Below are 13,881 nucleotides of genomic sequence, written 5' to 3' on the forward strand. Positions count from 1 at the left end.
TGCTATTAATCTCTGTGTGTGTGCTATTAATCTCTGTGTGTGTGTGCTATTAATCTCTGTGTGTGTGCTATTAATCTGTGTGTGTGCTATTAATCTCTGTGTGTGTGCTATTAAATCTGTGTGTGTGTGCTATTAATATCTGTGTGTGTGCTATTAATCTCTGTGTATGTGCTATTAATCTCTGTGTGTGTGTGCTATTAATCTCTGTGTATGTGCTATTAATCTCTGTGTGTGTGCTATTAATCTCTGTGCTGTGTGTGCTATTAATCTCTGTGTGTGTGCTATTAATCTCTGTGTGTGTGCTATTAATCTCTGTGTGTGTGCTATTAATCTCTGTGTGTGTGCTATTAATCTCTGTGTGTGTGCTATTAATCTCTGTGTGTGTGCTATTAATCTCTGTGTGTGTGCTATTAATCTCTGTGTATGTGCTATTAATCTCTGTGTGTGTGCTATTAATCTCTGTGTGTGTGCTATTAATCTCTGTGTGTGTGCTATTAATCTCTGTGTGTGTGTGCTATTAATCTCTGTGTGTGTGCTATTAATCTCTGTGTGTGTGCTATTAATCTCTGTGTGTGTGCTATTAATCTCTGTGTGTGTGCTATTAATCTGTGTGTGTGCTATTAATCTCTGTGTGTGTGCTATTAATCTCTGTGTGTGTGCTATTAATCTGTGTGTATGTGCTATTAATCTCTGTGTGTGTGCTATTAATCTCTCTGTGTGTGTGCTATTAATCTCTGTGTGTGTGCTATTAATCTCTGTGTGTGTGCTATTAATCTCTGTGTGTGTGCTATTAATCTCTGTGTGTGTGCTATTAATCTCTGTGTGTGTGCTATTAATCTCTGTGTGTGTGCTATTAATCTCTGTGTGTGTGCTATTAATCTCTGTGTGTGTGCTATTAATCTGTGTGTGTGTGCTATTAATCTCTGTGTGTGTGCTATTAATCTCTGTGTGTGTGCTATTAATCTCTGTGTGTGTGCTATTAATCTCTGTGTGTGTGCTATTAATCTCTGTGTGTGTGCTATTAATCTCTGTGTGTGTGCTATTAATCTCTGTGTGTGTGCTATTAATCTCTGTGTGTGTGCTATTAATCTGTGTGTGTGTGCTATTAATCTCTGTGTGTGTGCTATTAATCTCTGTGTGTGTGCTATTAATCTCTGTGTGTGTGCTATTAAATCTGTGTGTGTGTGCTATTAATCTCTGTGTGTGTGCTATTAATCTCTGTGTGTGTGCTATTAATCTCTGTGTGTGTGTGCTATTAATCTCTGTGTGTGTGTGCTATTAATCTCTGTGTGTGTGCTATTAATCTCTGTGTATGTGCTATTAATCTCTGTGTGTGTGCTATTAATCTCTGTGTGTGTGCTATTAATCTCTGTGTGTGTGCTATTAATCTCTGTGTGTGTGCTATTAATCTCTGTGTGTGTGCTATTAATCTCTGTGTGTGTGCTATTAATCTCTGTGTGTGTGCTATTAATCTCTGTGTGTGTGCTATTAATCTCTGTGTGTGTGCTATTAATCTCTGCTATTAATCTCTGTGTGTGTGCTATTAATCTCTGTGTGTGTGCTATTAATCTCTGTGTGTGTGTGCTATTAATCTGTGTGTGCTATTAATCTCTGTGTGTGTGTGCTATTAATCTCTGTGTGTGTGCTATTAATCTCTGTGTGTGTGTGCTATTAATCTCTGTGTGTCTGTGTGTGTGCTATTAATCTGTGTGTGTGTGCTATTAATCTCTGTGTGTGTGCTATTAATCTCTGTGTGTGTGCTATTAATCTCTGTGTGTGTGCTATTAATCTCTGTGTGTGTGCTATTAATCTCTGTGTGTGTGCTATTAATCTCTGTGTGTGTGCTATTAATCTCTGTGTGTGTGTGTGTGCTATTAATCTCTGTGTATGTGCTATTAATCTCTGTGTGTGTGCTATTAATCTCTGTGTGTGTGCTATTAATCTCTGTGTGTGTGCTATTAATCTCTGTGTGTGTGTGCTATTAATCTGTGTGTGTGTGCTATTAATCTCTGTGTGTGTGCTATTAATCTCTGTGTGTGTGCTATTAATCTCTGTGTGTGTGCTATTAATCTCTGTGTGTGTGCTATTAATCTATGTGTGTGTGCTATTAATCTCTGCGTGTGTGCTATTAATCTCTGTGTGTGTGCTATTAATCTCTGTGTGTGTGCTATTAATCTCTGTGTGTGTGCTATTAATCTCTGTGTGTGTGTGCTATTAATCTCTGTGTGTGCTATTAATCTGTGTGTGTGCTATTAATCTCTGTGTGTGTGCTATTAATCTCTGTGTGTGTGTGTGTGTGTGCTATTAATCTCTGTGTGTGTGCTATTAAATCTGTGTGTGTGCTATTAATCTCTGTGTATGTGCTATTAATCTCTGTGTGTGTGCTATTAATCTCTGTGTGTGTGCTATTAATCTCTCTGTGTATGTGCTATTAATCTCTGTGTGTGTGTGATATTAATCTCTGTGTGTGTGCTATTAATCTATGTGTGTGTGCTATTAATCTCTGTGTGTGTGTGCTATTAATCTCTGTGTGTGTGCTATTAATCTCTGTGTGTGTGCTATTAATCTGTGTGTGTGTGCTATTAATCTGTGTGTGTGTGCTATTAATCTCTGTGTGTGTGCTATTAATCTCTGTGTGTGTGCTATTAATCTCTGTGTGTGTGCTATTAATATCTGTGTATGTGCTATTAATCTCTGTGTGTGTGCTATTAATCTCTGTGTGTGTGTGCTATTAATCTCTGTGTATGTGCTATTAATCTCTCTGTGTGTGTGCTATTAATCTCTGTGTGTGTGCTATTAATCTCTGTGTGTGTGTGCTATTAATCTCTGTGTGTGTGCTATTAATAATCTGTGTGTGTGCTATTAATCTCTGTGTGTGTGCTATTAATCTCTGTGTGTGTGCTATTAATCTCTGTGTGTGTGCTATTAATTTGTGTGTGTGTGCTATTAATCTGTGTGTGTGCTATTAATCTCTGTGTGTGTGCTATTAATCTCTGTGTGTGTGCTATTAATCTCTGTGTGTGTGCTATTAATCTCTGTGTGTGTGCTATTAATCTCTGTGTGTGTGCTATTAATCTATGTGTGTGTGTGCTATTAATCTCTGTGTGTGTGTGCTATTAATCTCTGTGTGTGTGCTATTAATCTCTGTGTGTGTGCTATTAATCTATGTGTGTGTGCTATTAATCTCTGTGTGTGTGTGCTATTAATCTCTGTGTGTGTGCTATTAATCTCTGTGTGTGTGCTATTAATCTGTGTGTGTGTGCTATTAATCTCTGTGTGTGTGCTATTAATCTGTGTGTGCTATTAATCTCTGTGTGTGTGCTATTAATCTCTGTGTGTGTGCTATTAATCTCTGTGTGTGTGCTATTAATCTCTGTGTGTGTGTGCTATTAATCTCTGTGTGTGTGCTATTAATCTCTGTGTGTGTGCTATTAATCTCTGTGTGTGTGCTATTAATCTCTGTGTGTGTGCTATTAATCTCTGTGTGTGTGCTATTAATCTCTGTGTGTGTGCTATTAATCTGTGTGTGTGTGCTATTAATCTCTGTGTGTGTTCTATTAATCTCTGTGTATGTGCTATTAATCTCTGTGTGTGTGCTATTAATCTCTCTGTGTGTGCTATTAATATCTGTGTATGTGCTATAAATCTCTGTGTATGTGCTATTAATATATGTGTGTGTGTGCTATTAATCTCTGTGTATGTGCTATTAATCTCTCTGTGTGTGTGCTATTAATCTCTGTGTGTGTGCTATTAATCTCTGTGTGTGTGTGTGCTATTAATCTCTGTGTGTGTGCTATTAATCTATGTGTGTGTGCTATTAATCTCTGTGTGTGTGCGCTATTAATATCTGTGTGTGTGCTATTAATCTTTGTGTGTGTGCTATTAATCTGTGTGTGTGTGCTATTAATCTGTGTGTGTGTGCTATTAATCTCTGTGTGTGTGCTGTTAATCTCTGTGTGTGTGCTATTAATCTCTGTGTGTGTGCTATTAATCTCTGTGTGTGTGCTATTAATCTCTGTGTGTGTGCTATTAATCTATGTGTGTGTGTGCTATTAATCTCTGTGTGTGTGTGCTATTAATCTCTGTGTGTGTGCTATTAATCTCTGTGTGTGTGCTATTAATCTCTGTGTGTGTGCTATTAATCTCTGTGTGTGTGCTATTAATCTCTGTGTGTGTGTGCTATTAATCTCTGTGTGTGTGCTATTAATCTCTGTGTGTGTGCTATTAATCTCTGTGTGTGTGCTATTAATCTCTGTGTGTGTGTGCTATTAATCTGTGTGTGTGTGCTATTAATCTCTGTGTGTGTGCTATTAATCTCTGTGTGTGTGCTATTAATCTGTGTGTGTGTATTAATCTCTGTGTGTGTGCTATTAATCTCTGTGTGTGTGCTATTAATCTCTGTGTGTGTGCTATTAATCTCTGTGTGTGTGTGCTATTAATCTCTGTGTGTGTGCTATTAATCTCTGTGTGTGTGCTATTAATCTCTGTGTGTGTGCTATTAATCTGTGTGTGTGTGCTATTAATCTCTGTGTGTGTGCTATTAATCTCTGTGTGTGTGCTATTAATCTCTGTGTGTGTGCTATTAATCTCTGTGTGTGTAATCTATGTGTGTATGTGCTATTAATCTCTGTGTGTGTGCTATTAATCTCTGTGTGTGTGCTATTAATCTCTGTGTGTGTGTGCTATTAATCTCTGTGTGTATGTGCTATTAATCTCTGTGTGTGTGTGCTATTAATCTCTGTGTGTGTGCTATTAATCTCTGTGTGTGTGCTATTAATCTCTGTGTGTGTGCTATTAATCTCTGTGTGTGTGCTATTAATCTGTGTGTGTGTGCTATTAATCTGTGTGTGTGTGCTATTAATCTCTGTGTGTGTGCTATTAATCTCTGTGTGTGTGCTATTAATCTCTGTGTGTGTGCTATTAATCTCTGTGTGTGTGCTATTAATATCTGTGTATGTGCTATAAATCTCTGTGTATGTGCTATTAATATCTGTGTGTGTGTGCTATTAATCTCTGTGTATGTGCTATTAATCTCTCTGTGTGTGTGCTATTAATCTCTGTGTGTGTGCTATTAATCTCTGTGTGTGTGTGTGCTATTAATCTCTGTGTGTGTGCTATTAATCTATGTGTGTGTGCTATTAATCTCTGTGTGTGTGCGCTATTAATCTCTGTGTGTGTGTGCTATTAATCTCTGTGTGTGTGCTATTAATCTCTGTGTGTGTGCTATTAATCTGTGTGTGTGTGCTATTAATCTGTGTGTGTGTGCTATTAATCTCTGTGTGTGTGCTGTTAATCTCTGTGTGTGTGCTATTAATCTCTGTGTGTGTGCTATTAATCTCTGTGTGTGTGCTATTAATCTCTGTGTGTGTGCTATTAATCTCTGTGTGTGTGCTATTAATCTCTGTGTGTGTGCTATTAATCTCTGTGTGTGTGCTATTAATCTCTGTGTGTGTGCTATTAATCTATGTGTGTGTGTGCTATTAATCTCTGTGTGTGTGTGCTATTAATCTCTGTGCGTGTGCTATTAATCTCTGTGTGTGTGCTATTCATCTATGTGTGTGCTATTAATCTCTGTGTGTGTGCGCTATTAATATCTGTGTGTGTGCTATTAATCTTTGTGTGTGTGCTATTAATCTGTGTGTGTGTGCTATTAATCTGTGTGTGTGTGCTATTAATCTCTGTGTGTGTGCTGTTAATCTCTGTGTGTGTGCTATTAATCTCTGTGTGTGTGCTATTAATCTCTGTGTGTGTGCTATTAATCTCTGTGTGTGCTATTAATCTATGTGTGTGTGTGCTATTAATCTCTGTGTGTGTGTGCTATTAATCTCTGTGCGTGTGCTATTAATCTCTGTGTGTGTGCTATTAATCTATGTGTGTGTGCTATTAATCTCTGTGTGTGTGCTATTAATCTCTGTGTGTGTGCTATTAATCCCTGTGTGTGTGCTATTAATCTCTGTGTGTGTGCTATTAATCTCTGTGTGTGCTATTAATCTATGTGTGTATGTGCTATTAATCTCTGTGTGTGTGCTATTAATCTCTGTGTGTATGTGCTATTAATCTCTGTGTGTGTGCTATTAATCTCTGTGTGTGTGTGCTATTAATCTCTGTGTGTATGTGCTATTAATCTGTGTGTGTGTGTGCTATTAATCTCTCTGTGTGTGTGCTATTAATCTCTGTGTATGTGCTATTAATCTGTGTGTGTGTGCTATTAATCTCTGTGTGTGTGCTATTAATCTGTGTGTGTGTGCTATTAATCTGTGTGTGTGTGCTATTAATCTCTGTGTGTGTGCTATTAATCTCTGTGTATGTGCTATTAATCTTTGTGTGTGTGCTATTAATCTCTGTGTGTGTGCTATTAATATCTGTGTATGTGCTATAAATCTCTGTGTATGTGCTATTAATCTCTGTGTGTGTGCTATTAATCTCTGTGTATGTGCTATTAATCTCTCTGTGTGTGTGCTATTAATCTCTGTGTGTGTGCTATTAATCTCTGTGTGTGTGTGTGCTATTAATCTCTGTGTGTGTGCTATTAATCTATGTGTGTGTGCTATTAATCTCTGTGTGTGTGCGCTATTAATCTCTGTGTGTGTGTGCTATTAATCTCTGTGTGTGTGCTATTAATCTCTGTGTGTGTGCTATTAATCTGTGTGTGTGTGCTATTAATCTCTGTGTGTGTGTGCTATTAATCTCTGTGTGTGTGCTATTAATCTCTGTGTGTGTGCTATTAATCTCTGTGTGTGTGCTATTAATCTCTGTGTGTGTGCTATTAATCTCTGTGTGTGTGCTATTAATCTCTGTGTGTGTGCTATTAATCTCTGTGTGTGTGCTATTAATCTCTGTGTGTGTGCTATTAATCTCTGTGTGTGTGCTATTAATCTGTGTGTGTGTGCTATTAATCTCTGTGTGTGTGTGCTATTAATCTCTGTGTGTGTGCTATTAATCTGTGTGTGTGCTATTAATCTCTGTGTGTGTGTGCTATTAATCTCTGTGTGTGTGCTATTAATCCCTGTGTGTGTGCTATTAATCTCTGTGTGTGCTATTAATCTCTGTGTGTGTGCTATTAATCTATGTGTGTATGTGCTATTAATCTCTGTGTGTGTGTGCTATTAATCTCTGTGTGTGTGCTATTAATCCCTGTGTGTGTGCTATTAATCTCTGTGTGTGTGCTATTAATCTCTGTGTGTGTGCTATTAATCTCTGTGTGTGTGCTATTAATCTCTGTGTGTGTGCTATTAATCTCTGTGTGTGTGCTATTAATCTCTGTGTGTGTGTGCTATTAATCTCTGCTATTAATCTCTGTGTGTGTGCTATTAATCTCTGTGTGTGTGCTATTAATCTCTGTGTGTGTGCTATTAATCTATGTGTGTATGTGCTATTAATCTCTGTGTGTGTGTGCTATTAATCTGTGTGTGTGTGCTATTAATCCCTGTGTGTGTGCTATTAATCTCTGTGTGTGTGCTATTAATCTCTGTGTGTGTGTGCTATTAATCTCTGTGTGTGTGCTATTAATCTCTGTGTGTGTGCTATTAATCTCTGTGTGTGTGCTATTAATCTCTGTGTGTGTGCTATTAATCTCTGTGTGTGTGCTATTAATCTCTGTGTGTGTGCTATTAATCTCTGTGTGTGTGCTATTAATCTCTGTGTGTGTGCTAATCTCTGTGTGTGTGCTATTAATCTATGTGTGTGTGTGCTATTAATCTCTGTGTGTGTGCTATTAATCTCTGTGTGTGTGCTATTAAATCTGTGTGTGTGCTATTAATCTCTGTGTGTGTGCTATTAATCTCTGTGTGTGTGCTATTAATCTCTGTGTGTGTGTGCTATTAATCTCTGTGTGTGTGTGCTATTAATCTCTGTGCGTGTGCTATTAATCTCTGTGTGTGCTATTAATCTATGTGTGTATGTGCTATTAATCTGTGTGTGTGTGCTATTAATCTATGTGTGTATGTGCTATTAATCTCTGTGTGTATGTGCTATTAATCTCTGTGTGTGTGCTATTAATCTCTGTGTGTGTGTGCTATTAATCTCTGTGTGTATGTGCTATTAATCTCTGTGTGTGTGTGCTATTAATCTCTCTGTGTGTGTGCTATTAATCTCTGTGTATGTGCTATTAATCTGTGTGTGTGTGCTATTAATCTCTGTGTGTGTGCTATTAATCTGTGTGTGTGTGCTATTAATCTGTGTGTGTGTGCTATTAATCTCTGTGTGTGTGCTATTAATCTCTGTGTATGTGCTATTAATCTCTGTGTGTGTGCTATTAATCTCTGTGTGTGTGCTATTAATATCTGTGTATGTGCTATAAATCTCTGTGTATGTGCTATTAATCTCTGTGTATGTGCTATTAATCTCTCTGTGTGTGTGCTATTAATCTCTGTGTGTGTGCTATTAATCTCTGTGTGTGTGTGTGCTATTAATCTCTGTGTGTGTGCTATTAATCTATGTGTGTGTGCTATTAATCTGTGTGTGTGTGCTATTAATCTCTGTGCGTGTGCTATTAATCTCTGTGTGTGTGCTATTAATCTGTGTGTGTGCTATTAATCTCTGTGTGTGTGTGCTATTAATCTCTGTGTGTGTGCTATTAATCCCTGTGTGTGTGCTATTAATCTCTGTGTGTGCTATTAATCTCTGTGTGTGTGCTATTAATCTCTGTGTATGTGCTATTAATCTCTGTGTGTGTGTGCTATTAATCTCTGTGTATGTGCTATTAATCTCTGTGTGTGTGCTATTAATCTCTGTGTGTGTGCTATTAATCTCTGTGTGTGTGTGTGCTATTAATCTCTGTGTGTGTGCTATTAATCTATGTATGTGTGCTATTAATCTCTGTGTGTGTGCGCTATTAATATCTGTGTGTGTGCTATTAATCTATGTGTGTATGTGCTATTAATCTCTGTGTGTGTGTGCTATTAATCTCTGTGTGTGTGCTATTAATCCCTGTGTGTGTGCTATTAATCTCTGTGTGTGTGCTATTAATCTATGTGTGTATGTGCTATTAATCTCTGTGTGTATGTGCTATTAATCTCTGTGTGTGTGTGCTATTAATCTCTGTGTGTGTGTGCTATTAATCTCTGTGTGTGTGCTATTAATCTCTGTGTGTGTGCTATTAATCTCTGTGTGTGTGCTATTAATCTCTGTGTGTGTGCTATTAATCTCTGTGTGTGTGCTATTAATCTCTGTGTGTGTGCTATTAACCTCTCTGTGTGTGCTATTAATCTCTGTGTGTGTGCTATTAATCTCTGTGTGTGTGCTATTAATCTATGTGTGTGTGCTATTAATCTCTGCATGTGTGCTATTAATCTCTGTGTGTGTGCTATTAATCTCTGTGTGTGTGCTATTAATCTATGTGTGTGTGCTATTAATCTCTGTGTGTGTGTGCTATTAATCTCTGTGTTTGTGCTAATTATGTGTGCTATTAATCTGTGTGTGTGCTATTAATCTCTGTGTGTGTGCTATTAATCTATTAATATCTGTGTGTGTGTGCTATTAATATCTGTGTGTGTGCTATTAATCTCTGTGTATGTGCTATTAATCTCTGTGTGTGTGTGCTATTATTCTCTGTGTATGTGCTATTAATCTCTCTGTGTGTGTGCTATTAATCTCTGTGTATGTGCTATTAATCTCTGTGTGTGTGTGATATTAATCTGTGTGTGTGTGCTATTAATCCCTGTGTGTGTGCTATTAATCTCTGTGTGTGTGCTATTAATCTCTGTGTGTGTGTGCTATTAATCTCTGTGTGTGTGCTATTAATCTCTGTGTGTGTGCTATTAATCTCTGTGTATGTGCTATAAATCTCTGTGTATGTGCTATTAATCTCTGTGTATGTGCTATTAATCTCTCTGTGTGTGTGCTATTAATCTCTGTGTGTGTGCTATTAATCTCTGTGTGTGTGTGTGCTATTAATATCTGTGTGTTTGCTATTAATCTATGTGTGTGTGCTATTAATCTCTGTGTGTGTGCGCTATTAATCTCTGTGTGTGTGTGCTATTAATCTCTGTGTGTGTGCTATTAATCTGTGTGTGTGTGCTATTAATCTGTGTGTGTGTGCTATTAATCTCTGTGTGTGTGCTGTTAATCTCTGTGTGTGTGCTATTAATCTCTGTGTGTGTCCTATTAATCTCTGTGTGTGTGCTATTAATCTCTGTGTGTGTGCTATTAATCTCTGTGTGTGTGCTATTAATCTCTGTGTGTGTGCTATTAATCTCTGTGTGTGTGATATTAATCTCTGTGTGTGTGCTATTAATCTATGTGTGTGTACTATTAATCTCTGCGTGTGTGCTATTCATCTCTGCGTATGTGCTATTAATCTCTGCGTATGTGCTATTAATCTCTGCGTATGTGCTATTAATCTCTGTGTGTGTGCTATTAATCTCTGTGTGTGTGCTATTAATCTATGTGTGTGTGTGCTATTAATCTGTGTGTGTGTGTGCTATTAATCTCTGTGCGTGTGCTATTAATCTCTGTGTGTGTGTGCTATTAATCTCTGTGTGTGTGCTATTAATCTCTGTGTGTGTGCTATTAATCTATGTGTGTGTGCTATTAATCTCTGTGTGTGTGCTATTAATCTCTGTGTGTGTGCTATTAATCTCTGTGTGTGTGCTATTAATCTCTGTGTGTATGTGCTATTAATCTCTGTGTGTGTGTGCTATTAATCTCTGTGTGTGCTATTAATCCTGTGTGTGTGCTATTAATCTCTGTGTGTGTGCTATTAATCTCTGTGTGTGTGTGCTATTAATATCTGTGTGTGTGCTATTACATCTCTTTAGTGCTATTAATCTCTGTGTGTGTGTGCTATTAATATCTCTGTGTGTGTGCTATTAATCTCTGTGTATGTGCTATTAATCTCTGTGTGTGATATTAATCTCTGTGTGTGTGCTATTAATCTATGTGTGTGTGCTATTAATCTCTGTGTGTGTGTGCTATTAATCTCTGTGTGTGTGCTATTAATCTCTGTGTGTGTGCTATTAATCTGTGTGTGTGTGCTATTAATCTTGTGTGTTCTATTAATCTCTGTGTGTGTGCTATTAATCTCTGTGTGTGTGCTATTAATATCTGTGTATGTGCTATAATCTCTGTGTATGTGCTATTAATCTGTGTGTGTGTGTGCTATTAATCTCTGTGTATGTGTGTGTGTGTGCTATTAATCTCTGTGTGTGTGCTATTAATCTCTGTGTGTGTGTGTGTGCTATTAATCTATGTGTTGGTGTGTGCTTTCTACCGTTATTATCCTTAACCTATGTTGATAAATACCTCCCGTTAATCTCCCCTAGAATTTTAGAATAATAATTTATATGAATCCTGTACAAGTTCTACTTGTTTTTTGTTGTTCCGGTTGGTCAGTGTGGTCAGTTGGTCAGTGTGGTCAGTGTGGTCGGTTGGTCAGTATGGTCGGTTGGTCAGTGTGGTCGGTTGGTCAGTGTGGTCGGTTGGTCTGTTGGTCAGTGTGGTTAGTGTGGTCAGTTGGTCAGTGTGGTCAGTGTGGTCGGTTGGTCAGTATGGTCTGTGTGGTCGGTTGGTCAGTGTGGTCGGTTGGTCAGTGTGGTCGGTTGGTCAGTATGGTCTGTGTGGTCGGTTGGTCAGTGTGGTTGGTCTGTTGGTCGTTTGGTCAGTGTGTTCAATGTGGTCGGTTCAGTGTGGTCGTTGGTCAGTTGGTCAGTGTGGTCGGTTGGTCAGTTGGTCAGTTTGGTCACCCGTTTGGTCTGTGTGTTCAATGTGGTCGGTTGGTCAGTGTGGTTGGTCGGTTGGTCAGTTGGTCAGTGTGGTCAGTCGTTTGGTCAGTGTGTTCAATGTGGTCGGTTGGTCAGTGTGGCTGGTCGGTTGGTCAGTTGGTCAGTGTGGTCGGTTGGTCAGTTGGTCAGTGTGGTCAGTCGTTTGGTCAGTGTGTTCAATGTGGTCGGTTGGTCAGTGTGGTCAGTTGGTCGGTTGGTCAGTGTGATCGGTTGGTTGGTCAGTTGGTCCGTTTTTTGGTTGGTCAGTGTGGTCAGTGCGGTCGGTTGGTTTGTCAGTCTGGTCGGTTGGTCAGTTGGTCGGTTGGCCAGTGTGATCGGTTGGTTGGTCAGTTGGTCAGTTTTTTGGTTGGTCAGTGTGGTCGGTTGGTTTGTCAGTGTGGTCGGTTGGTCAGTTGGTCAGTGTGGTCAGTCGTTTGGTCAGTGTGTTCAATGTGGTCGGTTGGTCAGTGTGGTCAGTTGGTCGGTTGGTCAGTGTGATCGGTTGGTTGGTCAGTTGGTCCGTTTTTTGGTTGGTCAGTGTGGTCAGTGCGGTCGGTTGGTTTGTCAGTCTGGTCGGTTGGTCAGTTGGTCGGTTGGCCAGTGTGATCGGTTGGTTGGTCAGTTGGTCAGTTTTTTGGTTGGTCAGTGTGGTCGGTTGGTTTGTCAGTGTGGTCGGTTGGTCAGTTGGTCAGTGTGGTCAGTCGTTTGGTCAGTGTGTTCAATGTGGTCGGTTGGTCAGTGTGGTCGGTTGGTCAGTGTGATCGGTTGGTTGGTCAGTTGGTCCGTTTTTTGGTTGGTCAGTGTGGTCAGTGCGGTCGGTTGGTTTGTCAGTCTGGTCGGTTGGTCAGTTGGTCGGTTGGCCAGTGTGATCGGTTGGTTGGTCAGTTGGTCAGTTTTTTGGTTGGTCAGTGTGGTCGGTTGGTTTGTCAGTGTGGTCGGTTGGTCAGTTGGTCGGTTGGTCAGTGTGATCGGTTGGTTGGTCAGTTGGTCAGTTTTTTGGTTGGTCAGTGTGGTCAGTGTGATCAAATATCACTATGTAAACACCAACTTACAGTATTTCAGAAGATTCTAATTCCATGACCCAACACCTTTTTTATTTATTATTTTTTTATTTCACCTTTATTTAACCAGGTAGGCTAGTTGAGAACACCTTTATTTAACCAGGTAGGCTAGTTGAGAACACCTTTATTTAACCAGGTAGGCTAGTTGAGAACACCTTTATTTAACCAGGTAGGCTAGTTGAGAACACCTTTATTTAACCAGGTAGGCTAGTTGAGAACACCTTTATTTAACCAGGTAGGCTAGTTGAGAACACCTTTATTTAACCAGGTAGGCTAGTTGAGAACACCTTTATTTAACCAGGTAGGCTAGTTGAGAACACCTTTATTTAACCAGGTAGGCTAGTTGAGAACACCTTTATTTAACCAGGTAGGCTAGTTGAGAACAAGTTCTCATTTGCAACTGCGACCTGGCCAAGATAAAGCATTAGAGATGGAACCTGATCTGAGTATAGCCTCTTAACTGGGCCACAGTTTCCTCTAAATGTAGAACCTGATCTCTACAGGGAGGACAGCCTCTAACTGGGACACAACATTTCCTCTAGAGTCTTCCCTGGACAGGTCACATAGTTGTTATCGTGCTCACCGTAGCAGGAAGTGAAAATAAACAACTCTAACCTATTTAACCTTTAGTTAACCAGGAAGACCCATTGAGGTCAGAAGACATGTTGGCAACAAGGGCTGACCTCTCGGCCAAAAAGAGCAGACCTCTCGGCCAGAAAGAGCAGACCTCTCGGCCAAAAAGAGCAGACCTCTCGGCCAAAAAGAGCAGACCTCTCGGCCAAAAAGAGCAGACCTCTCGGTCAGAAAGAGCAGACCTCTCGGTCAGAAAGAGCAGACCTCTCGGCCAGAAAGAGCAGACCTCTCGGCCAGAAAGGGCTGACCTCTCAGCCAGAAAGAGCAGACCTCTCGGCCAGAAAGAGCAGACCTCTCGGCCAGAAAGAGCAGACCTCTCGACCAGAAAGAGCTGACCTCTCGGCCAAAAAGAGCTGACCTCTCGGCCATATAGGGCAGCTTTAACTAGGGCACATATTTGATTTCACATGATGTTATGGTGATCAGACTTACAGGAAGTGAAAATATACACAGAAACCTGCCCGCTATCCATCCACTGCTGTTTGGCA

The sequence above is a fragment of the Oncorhynchus nerka genome, linkage group LG18 (genome assembly GCF_034236695.1).
Source record: "Oncorhynchus nerka isolate Pitt River linkage group LG18, Oner_Uvic_2.0, whole genome shotgun sequence".
In the NCBI taxonomy this organism is placed as follows: domain Eukaryota; kingdom Metazoa; phylum Chordata; class Actinopteri; order Salmoniformes; family Salmonidae; genus Oncorhynchus; species Oncorhynchus nerka.